Source organism: Heterodontus francisci, chromosome 19 (assembly GCF_036365525.1).
Source record: "Heterodontus francisci isolate sHetFra1 chromosome 19, sHetFra1.hap1, whole genome shotgun sequence".
Classification (NCBI taxonomy): Eukaryota; Metazoa; Chordata; class Chondrichthyes; order Heterodontiformes; family Heterodontidae; genus Heterodontus; species Heterodontus francisci.
In genome coordinates this window covers 53,960,542-53,976,593 of record NC_090389.1, presented here as the reverse complement: position 1 = coordinate 53,976,593, position 16,052 = coordinate 53,960,542, and the positions used below count along the sequence as shown (strand labels likewise).

The 16,052-nt window shown below is 43.0% G+C and overlaps 1 protein-coding gene across 4 annotated transcripts in view; it reads right to left on the bottom strand.

Annotated features, from left to right (window-relative positions):
- Positions 1-9,473, bottom strand: part of LOC137380061 (protein FAM3C-like) — a 73,848-nt gene extending 64,375 nt beyond the window's left edge. For all 4 annotated transcript variants that reach the window (XM_068051620.1, XM_068051621.1, XM_068051623.1 and 1 more), the window contains exon 1: positions 9,380-9,473. The gene's annotated coding sequence lies outside the window, so the exon portion shown is untranslated. The remainder of the gene's footprint in view (positions 1-9,379) is intronic.
- Positions 9,474-16,052: the final 6,579 nt, after the last annotated feature.

Below are 16,052 nucleotides of genomic sequence, written 5' to 3'. Positions count from 1 at the left end.
GGAAACATACTGTGCAACCTTCAGTTTTTTCTTTTTTTAACACAAAACTTGCAGGGATTTTCAATAATTTTCAAATTGAATTCACAGTTATTTTAACCACTTTTCTAGTTAAAAAGCGGTCATATCATGCACATGTTCGATGAGGTGTATCACGTGTATGCCAGTCTCTCATTGCCATCCTAACTCTTGTCCATTCCTCTTTCCCCTTAGGGGTAGGGAAGGAGCTCATTCATCATTTTATTTTAGGTACAAGTGATTAGAATGATTCATTTTCAAACTTCCTGTCCTTTCTCAGCAACAATAGCCTCCTGAAGGGGACACCTCACAAGGATGACATCCTTCCTGAGGAAGCACCATCAGGTGCTCCATCCCTCCCAAGTACCAGCACACAGATACCTACTGTGGGCGGGTAGATGATGAGTTAGAGAGATCGGCACTTAGTGAAACACACAGCACAAGTGAATAGGAGCAGCTTCTAGTGGCTGGGACAGCCTTGGAGACGACTCACTTGAAGATAATGTTCTCTCCTAGCTCTGCTGAGTGAGACAGAGATGTTGACCTTGCCATGAAAATAAAAATGCTTGAGTCATACCAATGAGGTATTGGAAGCCTAAGGACTTTGAGCACCATGTCTGAAACTACAGAGGAGTCCACATCCACCATGTATGGAATTTTGTCACACTTCAACTCTGCAATCTCTCCTGGAGCAAGTGGCAGCAGCCAAGGAGCTTCAGTCTGCAGTTGTGCCCTCACAGGCTCGAGGTCCGAGAGGTCACCAACTACAAGCATCTCAAGGGCCGCAGCATCATCCATAATAGTCTACCACCAGCACTGCTGAAGCCACTGAGGCAGCATGTTATAGAATTATCCATTTGTGATCAAACACAAGCTGCACATTGATGGAGTAGAGCTCCTTGCAGTTGACATAGCTCCTGTCTGTCCTCATGGGGCCTTGGTGGCAACATGAATGCAGTCAATAGTGGCTTGTTATTGCTGCAAACCCCAAGGTTCTCTCATTTTGACTGCTGTCATTAATGGGAAATGAAATGCATTGGTTCACCCTAGCAAATAAATCATCAGTCACCTCCTTGAGTCCCTCATGGACGGACAGCTGTGAAATGCTGAGATGTTCTCAGTAGCACCCTGGAACTATCCTGAGGCAAGAAAGTTCAAGACAGTTGTCACCTTAACAGCCACTGGCATGGATGGTTCCGTGGTGTGGCAGGAAGTGGATCTTCATACAGGCGATGGTAAAGGTCGGAAACAACCTGCCTCAAGAAGCACAACTTCCTCATTCAGAGCATCTCAGACAACTCTGGAAAGATGCCCTTTGGCCTAAAAGGCCCTTTAGGGTAGGTAAGGCCCTCCTTGAGTAGGCCCCTCACCAGCAGTCTTCTGAAAGGTCCAATTGCAGCTCCTCCTGCATGTTGCGGGCTTGACCGCTGCTGCTGCTGTTTGCCTTTCTCCTCCTCCGCCTCTGAAATTCAGCATTTTACTTATATAAACTTTAGTGCATACAAACATACAAATTAGGAGCAGGAGTAGGCCACTCGGCCCCTTGAGCCTGCTCTGCCATTCAACAAGATCATGGCTGATCTGATTGTAACTTCAACTCCACATTCCTGCCTACCCCTGATAACCTTTCACCACCTTGCTTATCAAGAATCTGTCTACCTCTGCCTGACAAATATTCAAAGACTCTGCTTCCACCGCCTTTTGAGGAAGAGAGTTCCAAAGACTCAGGACCCTCTAAGAGAAAAAAAAATTCCTCATATCTGTCTTAAATGGGTGACCCCTTATTTTTAAACAGTGACTCCTAGTTATAGATTCTCCCACAAGAAGAAAAATCCTTTCCACATCCACCCTGCCAAGACCCCTCAGGATCTTATATGTTTCAATCAGGTCACCTGTTTCTCTTCTAAACTCCAGCGGATACAAGACTAGCTTGTCCAATCTCTACTCATAAGACAGCCAGCCGATTCTGGGTATGAGTCTCTTAAACCTTCTCTGAACTGCTTCCAATGCATTTATATCCTTCCTTAAATAAAGAGACTAATACTGTACACAATACTCCAGCTGTGGTCTCGCCAACGCCCTGTACAACTAAAGCATAACCTCCCTACTTTTGTATTCAATTCCCCTTGCAATAAATGATAACATTCTATTAGCTTTCCTAATTACTTGCTGAACCTGCATACTAACCTTTTGTGATTCATGAAATAGAACACCCAGATCCTTCTGCATCTCAGAGCTCTGCAATTTCTCACCATTTGGAAAATATGCTTTTTTATTCTTCCTGCCAAAATGGACATTTCATATTTTCCCAAATTATACTCCATTTGCCATATCTTTGTCCACTCACTTAACCTATCTATATCCCTTTGTAGCCTCCTTATGTCCTCTTCACAACTTACTTTCACTATAGACAGTTGCTGCCTCTCAAATGTAGCTATTTCCATTTGCTATTGCTACTTTTTAAAAACTTGTGTTCAGCCAGTTTTGAAATCGACTGGTTGATTTTGTTGAAAGTGATGTAAAGTGACATGCGTGCCACACCAAGTGCCAGGCAATGACCATCTCCAACAAAAGAGAGAGAATCTAATTATCTCTTTGACATTTAACAGCATTACCATTGCTAAATCTATCACCATCAACATCCTGGGGGATTACCGTTGACCAGAAACTTAACTGGACCGGCCATATAAATACTGTGGCTACAAGATCAGGTCAAAGGCTAGGAATTCTGCAGCGAGCAACTCTCCTCCTGACTCCACAAAGCTTGTTCTACTCTCCACTTGTCTGGATGAGTGCAGTGTCAACAGCACTCGAAGCTCAAAACCATCCAAGACAAAGTAGCCTGCTTGATCGGCACCCCATCCAACACCTTAAATATTCACTCCCTCCACTATTGGCACACAATGGCAGTAGTGTCTATTATCTACAAGATGCACTGCAGCAATTCGCTAAGGCTCCTTTGAGAGCACTTTCCAAACCCGCAATCTCTATCACCTAGAAGGACAAGGGCAGCAGATGCATGGGAACAACTCCACTTGCAAGTTCCCCTCCAAGTCACACCCCATCCTGACTTGGAATTCTCTCACTGTTCCTTCACTGTCACTGGGTCAAAATTCTGGAACTCCATCCCAACAGAACTATGGGTGTACCTACACCAGATGAACTGCAGTGGTTCAAGAAGGCAGTTCACCAGCTTGTCAAGGGCAATTAGGGATGAGCAGAAAATCTGGCCTTGCCAGCAATGCTGACATCCCAAAAATTAATATTTTTTTAAATAAGCTTAGAAGAAACTTGCTCACTAGCTCTGGTTTTAAGGGAAGAAGGGAAATGTCACACACACACAAGTTGCACGTTTTGTCTTCAACCTCACAGCCTGCGTTTTCAGGTCAGTCACAGGAGGAGTTAACATTAGTAAACAACAATGAGCATTGCTACATAAGGAGAAGATCGGCCTGAAAAACTTCTCAGATTGCTTTAAAAGGTACCTGGACATGCACCTGAAGTGTTGTAACTGGCTAGGCTATGGACTAGGTGCTGGAAGGTGGAATTAGATTGGGCAGCTTTGTGTCATCAGCAAATTTAGCAGTCATACCTTCAGTTCCTTCATCCAAGTCATTTACATAAATTGTAAAAAGTTGAGGCCCCAGCACTGATCCCTGTGGCACACATAAGAACATAAGAACTAGGAGCAGGAGTCAGCACTTCAGCCCCTCGAGCCTGCTCTGCCATTCAATACGATCATGGCTGATCTCATCTTGGCCTCAACTCCACTTTCTTGCCCATTCTCCATAACCCTTCAACTCATTACTAATTAAAAATCTGTCTATCTCCTCCTTAAATTTACTCAATGTTGCAGCATCCACCACAGTCTGGGGTAGTGAATTCCTTTTGAGAGAAGTAATTTCTCCTCATCTCTGTTTTAAATCTGCTACATCCTAAAACTGTGACCTCTCGTTCTAGATTGCCCCACAAGAGGAAACATCCTCTCTACGTCCACTTTGTCAATCCCCTTAATCATCTTATATACCTCAATTAGATCTCCTCTCATTCTTCTAAACTCGAGAGAGTAAAGGCCTAAACTTCTCAATCTCTCTTCATAAGACAAACCCCTCATCCCTGGAATCAATCTAGTGAACCTCGTCTGAACTGCCTCCAATGCAACTACATCCCTCCTCAAGTAAGGGGACCAAAACTGTACGCAATACTCCAGGTGCAGTCTCACTAATGCCTTGTACAGTTGCAGCAACACTTCCCTACTTTTATATTCTATTCTTTTAGCAATAAATGCCAAAATTCCGTTTGCCTTCCTTATTATCTGCTGTACCTGCATTCTAGTTTTCTATGATTCATGCACGAGGACACCCAGATCTCTCTGCACCGAAGCACTCTGAAGTTTCTCTCCATTTAGATAATAATTTGCCTTTCTATTCTTCCGACCAAAATGGATAACCTCACATTTATCCACGTTAAGCTCCATCTGCCAAATTTTGGCCCATTCACCTAACCTATCCATATCCATTTGCAAATTTCTTATTTCTTCATTGCAACTTGCTATCCCACCTATTTTAGTGTCATCTGCAAATTTGGCTAGAGTACCTGCTATGCCTGCATCCAAGTCATTAATATAGATTGTAAATAGTTGGGGCCCAAGGACCAAACCCTGTGGCACCCCACTAGTTACATCTTGCCAACCTGAAAAAGACCCATTTATCCCGACTCTCTGTTTTCTGTTGGTTAGCCAATCCTCTATCCAAGCTAATAAATTGCCCCTAACCCCATGTGATCTTACCTTGTGTATTAACCTTGGGCGGCACAGTGGCGCAGTGGTTAGCACTGCAGCCTCACAGCTCCAGCGACCCGGGTTAAATTCTGGTTACTGCATGTGTGGAGTTTGCAAGTTCTCCCTGTGTCTGTGTGGGTTTCCTCCGGGTGCTCCGGTTTCCTCCCACATGCCAAAGACTTGCAGGTTGATAGGTTAATTGGCCATTATAAATTGCCCCTAGTATAGGTAGGTGGTAGGGAAATATAGGGACAGGTGGGGATGTGGTAGGAATATGGGATTAGTGCAGGATTAGTATAAATGGGTGGTTGATGGTTGGCACAGACTCGGTGGGCTGAAGGGCCTGTTTCAGTGCTGTATCTCTAAACTAAATCTAAACTAAACTTATCAAATGCCTTCTGGAAGTCCAGATGTACTACATCAAAGGATCCCCATTATCCACTTTGCTTGTCATAGCTTTGAAGAACTTTAGCAAATTAGTCAAACACGATGTACCCTTCATAAAACCATGCTGACTCTGATGGATTGGTTTTGACTTTCTAAATGTCCTGTTATTACTTCCTTAATAATGGATTCGAACAATTTCCCAACAACAGATGTTAAACTAACTGGTCTATAGTTTCCTACTTTCTGCCTCCCTCCCTTTTTGAATATTAGTTTTTTTCCAACCCACTGGAACCTTTCACGGATCCAGGGAATTTTGGAATATTATAACCAATGGATCCACTATCTCCGCTGCCACTTCCTTTAAGACCCTCGGATGTAGGCCATCAGGCCCTGGGGACTTGTCTGCCTTCAATCCCAATAGTTTGCTCAGTACTTTTTCCTTAGTGATGATGATTTTTCTAAGTTCCTCCCTTTCTATAACCTCTGCATTACCTGTTACTATTGGGATGCTACTAGCGTCCTCCGTGAAAACTGAGGCAAAATACTGATTTAGTGTCTCCGCCATTTCTGTGTTCCTCTCTATTAACTCCCTAGTCCAAGGGACCAACATTTACTTTAGCTACTCTCTTACCTTTTATCTACTTATAGAAGCTTTTGCTATCCGTTTTTATATTCTGCGCTAGTTTTCTTTCATAATTACCTTTTCTCTTTTTATTACTTTTTTAGTAACCCTTTGTTGATCTTTAAAAGTTTCCCAATCTTCCAGCCTGCCACTAGCGTTTGCAATATGGTATGCTTTGTTTTTGTCTTTATGTTATCCTTAACTTCCTTGCTTAGCCATGGATGTTTTTTCTCCTCTTAGAATCTTTCTTCTGCACTGGAATATATTTTAGTTGGGAGGAATTGCATATGTCCTTAAACATCTGCCACTGGTGGGTGGCACAGTGGCGCAGTGGTTAGCACCGCAGCCTCACAGCTCCAGCGACCCGGGTTCAATTCTGGGTACTGCCTGTGTGGAGTTTGCAAGGTCTCCCTGTGTCTGCGTGGGTTTCCTATGGGTGCTCCGGTTTCCTCCCACATGCCAAAGACTTGCAGGTTGATAGGTTAATTGGCCATTATAAATTGCCCCTAGTATAGGTAGGTGGTAGGGAAATATAGGGACAGGTGGGTAGTGGTAGGAATATGGAATTAGTGTAGGATTAGTATAAATGGGTGGTTGATGGTCAGCACAGACTCGGTGGGCCGAAGGGCCTGTTTCAGTGCTGTATCTCTAAACTAAACTGTCCTACCTTTCAGTCTTCCTACCCAGTCCACTAGGGCCAAATCTGTCCTCATGCCTATGTAATTACCTTTTAACTCCAGAACGCTAGTGTGGGACTCCAGTTTCTTGCCCTCAAACTGAATTTGAAATTCTAGCATGCTATGATCACTCTTCCCTAGAGGATCCTTAACTATGAGATCATTAATTAATCCCACCTCATTACACAATACCAAATCTAGAATAGCCTGCTCCCTGGTTGGTTCCACAACATATTGCTCCAAAAAACAAAACAATCTCTAATACATTCAATGAACTCTCCCTCGAGGCTACCTTTGCCGATTTGATTAATCCAGCCTACATGCATATTAAAATCACCCAAGATTATTGCCGTACCTTTCTTACAAGTCCCCAAAATTTACTGAATTATACTGTGCCCCACTGTGGAACCTCTGTTTGGCGATCTATAGATTACTCCCACCAGGAACTTCTTTTCCTTGCTATTTCTTATTTCTACCCAGACTGATTCTACACCTTGATCTCCAGTGCCTATCGTTTCTCACTACAGCACTGATCTCTTCCTTTATTAACAAAGCTACACCACCTCCTTTTCCTTCCTGCCTATCCTTCCGAAATACTGAGTACCCTTGGATATTCAATTCCCAAACCTGGTTTCCCTGCAACCACGTCTCAGTAATCGCCACTAAATCATACCCATTCGTTTCTATTTGCACTGTTAAGTCATTTATTTTATTCCGAATGCTTCGTGCATTCAGATACAAACCCTTTAGGTTTGTTTTATTATCAAATTTCCCTACTCCTGTACGATTCCTTGGTGCAATATGACGTTCACACGTTCTGTCCCTTCCTTTTATTTTCTGGTAACAATCAGCCTCATCACTAACCTGCACTCCTACCTTCTCCTTTAACTTTGACTTCCCAATTTTCCATGCAACTGAACCCTCCCCCCCACTATTTAATTTAAAGCCCTGTTTACAGACCTAGTTATGCGATTCGCCAGGACTCTGGTCCCAGCATGATTCAGATGGAACCTGTCCCATCGGAACAGCTCCCTCCTTCCCCAATACTAGTGCCAATGTCCCATGAATTCGAACCCATTTCTCCCACACTAATCTCTGAGCCACGCATTTACCTCTTTAATCTTATTGACCCAGTGCCAATTAGCTTGTGGCTCAGGTAGTAATCTGGAGATTATTACCTTTTTGGTTCTGCTTTTTAATTTAGCTCCTAACTGTCCATATTCCCTCAGCAGAACCTCTATCCTCATTTTACCTATATCGTTGGTACCTACGTGGATCACGACAACAGGATCTTTCCCCTCCCACTCCAAGTTCCTCTGCAGCCTAGATGAGATATCCTGAACCCTGGCACCAGGTCGGCAACACAGCCTTCGGGACTCTCGATCCTGGCCACAGAGAACACCACTCATTACATCTTGCCAACCAGAAAATTACCCATTTATGCCTACTCTCTGTTTCCTGTTAGCTAGCCAATCTTCTATCCATGCCAATATGTTACCCCCCACACCATGAGCTTTTATTTTCCGCAATAACCTTTGATGTGGCATCTTATCAAATACCTTCTGGAAATCTAAGTACAGTACATCCACTGGTTCCCCTTTATCCACTGCATATGTTAATTGTTCAAAGAACTCCAATAAATTGGTTAAACATGATTTCCCTTTCACAAAACCATGTTGACTCTGCCTGATTATCTTGAATTTTTTGAAGTGTCCTCCTATAACATCTTTAATAATAGCTTCTAACATTTTCCCTATGACAGATGTTAAGCTAACTGGACTGTAGTTTCCTGCTTTCTATCTCCCTCCTTTTTTGAATAAAGGAGTAACATTCACTATTTTCCAAACTAATGGAAATTCCACAAATCTAGGGAATTTTGGAAAATTAAAACCATTGCATCAAATATCTCACTAGCCACTTCTTTTAAGACTCCAGGATGATGTCCATCAGGACCCGGGGACTTGTCAATCCGCAGCTCCAACAAGTGTCAGCTGCGGTTCTGTTGGTCACACTCGCGCCTCCTGAGTCACAAGGTTTTCTCTTCAAGTTCCACTCCAGGTCTTGAGCACAAAAATTAAGGCTGGCACTCCACTGCAGTACTGAGGGTGAGCTGCACTGTCAGAGGTGCTGTCTTTCAGATGAGACATTATATGAAGGCCCCATCTCCCTGCTCAGGTGGATGTAAAATATTCCACAGCACTAATTTGAAGCAGAGCAGGGGAGTTATCCTTGGTGTCCTGGCCAATATTAATTCCTCAACAAACATCACAAAAACAGATTATCTGTTCATTATCACCTTGCTGTTTGTGGCAGTTTGCAGTGTGCAAAATTGGCTGCCACGGTTCCTACATTACAATAATGACTACACTTTAAATGTATTTCATTGGCTGTAAAGCATTTTGAGATGTCTGGTAGTCATAAAGTGCTATATAAATATAAGTCTTTGGTTCTTTTTATACTATGGAGTTGCCTGGGCAGTTTTACTTCAATATTGTACCTCTTTGTGTTGTTTGTTGCTAATCAGGTTTCTCCAGATAGTTGATATATAGGTAACCAGATTGAAGAGTTAATGATTGTGACCTAATTACAGGACATTTATCAAGTAATAATCGGTAGTTAAATTCCAGAAAATAAGTCTGTATGTAATATCCTTTTGTTTTCAAATATGAACTGATCACCCCAGATATAAAAAAAGTACAAAATACGGCCTCAATTGAAGTAGGTTATAATATGCCAAATTACTATTTTTAGAGCTGAAAGTACATTGAAAAAAACAGGAAGTAGTAGCAAATAGGGAAAGAAAATTCGACAGCACCAAACTACAACAAAATACAACTATTGTTTTCCTTTTATGTATTAAAGGCTGATGTTAACGACATATGAACCAGCAGAACTTACCTGCTGTTCAGCAATCAAATCATCAGCTCTGCAATGACGATCTGGTTGTTTTTACCTCAGTGACTGTAGCTAACAAATTAAACTTTGACTTTTGTTGGTAATTAAAAGGGGGAGGAGATTGTGAAACATGGCATCTGCAACCCAAGAGGCACACCCAGTTAATTCATTGAGTGTTTACATGAAAATTACTCAAGGTTAAAATTTCAGTAATCCTGTAATTTCAACTGAAAAAATTGCAACAGCCAATAGGTATGTGTAAATAGGAGATGCCCAAACAAAAATATCCTGCAAGCTGCTGTAAATTACTATAGGATCTGTTGTTGCATGTGTTGCTAACTAAAGTTAACAGAAGACAGGTACAATTTGTACATATCGGCAAATTTCTTCTTTTGGGCCTCCTTATCTCGAGAGACAATGGATATGCGCCTGGAGGTGGTCAGTGGTTTGTGAAGCAGATATCGGCAAATACAGTCTATGAAATTTAATCAATTTCTGCTATAAACTTAGTTAGGTATGATGTTGTGAAATACATCTCTCAAACAACTGTGCAGTCATTGTTGCACTTCGTATCTTTTGTCAATTCCAAAAAGAGAACAAAGAGTAGGGTACAAGTTAGCTGAGATTGGAATTATCACTTTTATGTATTTTTTTGCCTCTAATGAAAATTATTAAAACTTTTTAATAATCCAAATAACTAATTCTCCAACTTAGGCATTGAAAAATTTATATTTTCACAAGGCTGGTGAAAGCGGAGACAATCAATGACTTCAAAAGGAAATAAACTTGCAGGGTTACGGGAATTGAGTGAGGGAGTAGGACTGACTGGATAGCTCCTTGGAGAGATGGCATGGACTAGATGGGCCAAATGGCTTCCTTCTGTGCCATAAATGACTCTATGACAAAACTAGACTTTTAGAATCCTGTTTTTATATTCATTTAGAATTTTCTGGACTGTTCCATGTTTTTGATTTGTAAAGTTATCAATTATATGATGTAATTTAAAAAAAACATCAATTTCACATCCCTAAGTTGAAGTCTATAAAGTTGGCTGTAACATAGCAGTTATTCCTGACATTAACCTAATAATGATGAACCCTTTGCTCTCTCCACAATATTCAGCCTCACACCAACATTGCTTTCTGTACGACCGAGAATTAGATTGTTACTGAGGACTTACAAACTTCACTGCTAACAATTTCGAATAACTTGGCACATTTAAAGATTTGGTATGTCAATTTACCCAGCATATATAATAATCATGACAGCTGCTTAACAGCTCCATAGCATTGCATACAAAGTTAAACAGAACCTATATATTTAAATTGGTGTAAAATATTATAAGGTATTGGGTGGCATTGGGCACTGATCGTTCACTTCACGAATGGGACTAAAATCCATACCAGACAGATCGGGCGAGAGTCTACTTATCTTAAGGGTTTGATATGAGATGAAGTGGCACAGGCCCACAGTTAATAGTTGGTGATCTCACTTCGGCTACAGGGTAATGGAAAACTATCACACGGGTGCAGGAGGGTGTTGGGGCTAAGATATGTGTTGAGAGTTTTAACATCTGTTTCATAGATGACCTGAAAGTGCTTGAAGGATTCCTGAAATCAGTTAGTGTTCCATTATCAAGTATTTTGATGAGCCTAAGAATTTTTTCCCTGAGCTCTTCCTTTAAAGTTTTGTAGCTCTACATAATGCTCCCTCACAAATAGTTTATTGCTTCGCACACTGAGTCATGATGGGTGGAAATACCATCATTTAATGTCAGCAACAGAATTTATTAACAATGGGCCTGGCAAAGGGTGCCTCGCATGCCAACGTGAGAACAAGGAGAAAAAAATTGGCTCAATAGTTTACCTCGGACAATTCAAAATGTCGATTAAACCATGCAGTCTGGTTTTACTTGGGTGCACAATGATAATATTGCATCACATCATACAGTTGGCAAGGCATAACTGATGAAACAAGTTCTATAGTTAACACATTTACCATACTGACCAAAAAGAAAGGAGACTTCAATAACAACTTTGATTTATATGGCAACTTTCACATAGAAAAACATCCTAAAATGCTTCACAGAGGTGTAATCAAAAAAATTAACACCAAGTCAAAGAAGGATGGATGGATGACTAAAAGTGAGAGTATGAAAAGTGACTGGCAGCTAACATAAAAGGGAATCCTAAAGTCTTCTATAGGCATGTAAATAGAAAAAGGGTGGTAAAAGGAGGAGTAGGGCCGATAAGGGGCCAAAAAGGGGATTTACGCATGGAGGCAAGGGCATGGCTGAGACATTAAATGAATAATTTGCATCTGTCTTTCCCAAAAGAAGAAGATGCTGTGCAGGTCATGGTAAAAGAGGAGGTAATTCAGACACTAGAAGGGTTTAAAATTGATAAGGTGGAGGTATTGGATATGCTAGCTGTACTTAAAGTTGTTAAGGCACCAGGACTGAATGAGATGCATCTGAGGATACTGTAGGAAGTGAGAGTGGAAATTGAGGAGGCACTGGCCATAATTTTCCAGTCTTCCTTAGATTCAGTGGTGGTGCCAGAGAACTGGAGAATGACAAATGCGACACTCTTCTCCAAAAAAGGGTATATAGATAAGCCCAGCAACTACAGACCAGTCAGTTTAACCATGGTAGTGAAGAAGCTTCTAGAAATGATAATTTGGGACAAAATTAATAGTCACTTAGGCAAATATGGGTTAATTAGGAAAAGCCAGTACTGATTTGTGAAGGCAAATCATGTTTAACTAACTTGCTATAGTTTTGTTGATGAGGTAACAGAGAAGGTTGATCAGGGTAATGTTGACATGGTGTACATGGACCTTGAAAAAGCATTTGATAAAGTGCCGCACAACAGACTTGTGAACAAAGTTATAGCTCATGGAATAACAGGATACAAAATTGGCTGAGTGATGGGAAACAGAGAGTAGTGGTTAATGGACGTTTTTCGGAATGGAGGACGTTTTGTGGTGGAGTTCTCCAAAGGTCAGTGTTAGGACCCTTGCTCTTCCTGATATATATTAATGACTCAGACCTTAGTGTACAAATTTCAAAATTTGTGGTTGATACAAAACTTGGAAACATTGTGAACTGTGAGGAGGATAGTGTAGAACTTCAAAAGGGCATAGACAGGTTGGTGGAATGGGTGGACAGGTGGTAGATGGAATTTAATGCAGAGAAGTGTGAAGTGATTCATCTTGGTTGCAAGAACGGAGAGAGACAATATAAAATAAAAGGTGCAATTCTAAAGTGGGTGTAGGAGCAGAGGGACCTGGGTGTATATGTGCATAAATCATTGTAGGTGGCAGGACAAGTTGAGAGAGTGTTAATAAAGCATACAGCATCCTAGGCGTCATTAAAAGTGGCATAGAGTACAAAAGCAAGAAAGTTACGTTCAATGTGTAGAAAACACTGGTTCAGCCTCAATTGGAGTATTGATCCAGTTCTGGGCACCACACTTTAGGAAAGATGTGAAGGCATTAGAGAGAGTGCAGAAAAGATTCACAAGAATGGTTTTATGGTTGAGGAACTGTGCTTACGTGGATAGATTGGAGAAGTTGGGATTGTTTTCCTTGGAGAAGAGAAGGTTGAGATGAGATTTTTAAAAATATTTGTTCCTGGGATGTGGACGTCGCTGTCTGGGCCAGCATTTATTGCCCATCCCTAATTGCCCTTGAGAAGGTGGTGGTGAGTTGCCTTCTTGAACCGCTGCAGTCCATGTGGTGTAGGTACACCTAAGTGCTGTTGGGAAGGGAGTTCCAGGATTTTGACCCAGGGACAGTGAAGGAATGGTGATATAGTTCCAAGTCAGGATGGTGTGTGGCTTGAAGGGGAACTTGCAGGTGGTGGTGTTCTCAATCAACTGCTGCCCTTGTCCTTCTAGCTGGTAGAGGTCGCAGGTTTGGAAGGTGCTGTTGAAGGAGCCTTGGTGCATTGCTGTAGTGCATCTTGTAGGTGGTACATACTGCTGCCACTGTGCATCGGTGGTGGAGGGAATGAATCTTTATGGATGGGGTGCCAATCAAGCAGGCTGCTTTCTCTTGGATGGTGTCGAGCTTCTTGAGTGTTGTTGGAGCTGCACCCATCCAGGCAAGTGGAGAGTATTCCATCACACTCCTGACTTGTGCCTTGTAGATGGTGGACATGCTTTGGGGAGTCAGGAGGTAAGTTACTTGCCTCAGGATTCCTAGCCTCTGACCTGCTCTTGTAGCCACGGTATTTATATGGCTACTTCAGTTCAGCTTCAGGTCAATGGTAACCCCCAGGATGTTGATAGTGGGGGATTCAGTGATTGCAATGCCATTGAATGTCAAGGCTAGATGATTGGATTCCCTCTTCTTGGAGATAGTCATTGCCTGGCACTTGTGTGGTGCAAATGTTACTTGCCACTTATCAGCCCAAGCCTGGATATTGTCCAGGTCTTGATGCATATCTACACGGACTGCTTCAGTATCTGAGGAGTCGCGAATGGTGCTGAACATTGTACAATCATCAGCGAACATCCCCACCTCTCACCTTATGATTGAAGAAAGGTCATTGATGAAGCAGCTGAAGTTGGTTGGGCCTAGGACGTGATCCTGAGGAACTCCTGCAGTGATGTCCTGGAGCTCAGATGATTGACCTCCAACAACCACAACCATCTTCCTTTGCACTAGGTATGACTCCAAACAGCGGAGAGTTTTCGCCCGATTCCCATTGATTCCAATTTTGCTAGGGCTCTTTGATGCCATACTCAGTCAAATGCTGCCTTGATGTCAAGGGCAATCACTCTCACATCACTTCTTGAGTTCAGCTCTTTTGTCCATGTTTGAACCAAGGCTGTAATGAGGTCAGGAGCTGAGTGGCCCTGGCAGAACCCAAACTGAGCGTCAGTGAGCAGATTATTGCTAAACAAGTGCCACTTCATAACACTGTTGACAACCTTCCATCACTTTGATTGAGAGTAGACTGATGGGGCGGCATTTGGCCGGGTTGGACTTGTCCTGTTTTTTGTGTACAGGACATACCTGGGCAATTTTCCATCTTGCCGGTGTTGTAGTTGTACTGGAACAGCTTGGCTAGGTACGCGGCAAGTTCTGGAGCACAGGTCTTCAGTACAATTGCCGGAATGGTGTCAGAGCCCATTGCCTTTGCAGTATCCAATGCCTTCAGTCGTTTCTTGATATCACATGAAGTGAACTGAATTGGCTGAAGTCTGGCATCTGTGATGCTGGGGACCTCAGGAGGAGGCCGAGATGAATCATCAACTTGGCACTTCTGGCTGAAGATAGTTGCAAATGCTTCAGCCTTATCTTTTGCACCGATGTGCTGGGCTCCCCCATTATTGAGGATGAGGATATTTGTGGAGCCACCTTGTCCGGTTAGTTGCTTAATTGTCCACCACCATTCACAGATGGATGTGGCAGGACTGTAGAGCTTAGATCTGATCCATTGGCTTTGGGATCGCTTGGCTCTGTCTTTCACATGCTGCTTACGCTGTTTGGCATGCAAGTAGTCCTGGGTTGTAGCTTCACCAGGTTGACACCTCATTTTGAAGTATGCCTGGTGCTGCTCCTAGCATGCCCTCCTGCACTCTTCATTGAACCACGGTTGGTCCCCGGCTTGATGGTAATGATAGAGTGGGGGATATACTGGGCCATGAGGTTACAGATTGTGGTTGAGTACAATTCTGCTGCTGCTGAAGGCCCACAGTGCCTCATGGATGCCCAGTTTTGCATTGCTAGATCTATTCGAAATCTATCCCATTTAGCACGATGGTAGTGCCACACAACACGATGGAGGGTTTCTTCAATGTGAGGACAGAACTTCGTCTCCACAAGGACTGTGTGATGGTCACTCCTACTAATACTATCATGGACAGAAGCATTTGCGGCAGGCAGATTGGTGAGGACGAGGTCAAGTATATTTTTCCCTCTTGTTGGTTTCCTCACCACCTGCCGCAGAGCCAGTCTTGCAGCAATGCACTTTAGGACTCGGCCAGCTAGGTCAGTAGTGCTCCTTTCGAGCCATTCTTGGTGGTGGACATTGAAGTCCCCCACCCAGAGTACATTCTGCACCCTTGCCATCCTTGGTACTTCCTCCAAGTGCTGTTCAACATGGAGGAGTACTGATTTATCAGCTGAGAGGGCGGTGGGGGAGTGGGGGGGGGGGGGTTTGCGGTAGGTGATAATCAGCAGGAGGTTTCCTTGCCCATGTTTGACCTGATGCCACGAGACTTCATGGGGTCTGGAGTCGATGTTGAGGACTCCCAGGGCAACTCCCTCCCAACTGTATACCACTGTGCCACCACCTCTGCTGGGCCTGTCCTGCCAGTGGGACAGAACATACCCAGGGATGGTGTCTGCAACATTGTATGATTCAGTGAGTATGACTATGTCAGGCTGTTGCTTGACTAGTCTGTGGGACAGCTCTCCCAACTTTGGCACATGTTAGTAAGGAGGACTTTGCTTACTAACTGAGGGTCGACAGGGTTGGGTTTGCTGTTGTCATTTCCGGTGCCTAGGTCGATGCTGATGGTGCGTCTGGTTTCATTCCTTATTGACTTTGTAGTGGTTAAATGCAACTGAGTGGCTTGCTGGGCCATTTCAGAGGGCATATAAGAGTCAACTTTTTGTTGTGGGTCTGGAGTCACATGTAGGCCAGATCAGGTAAGGACAGCAG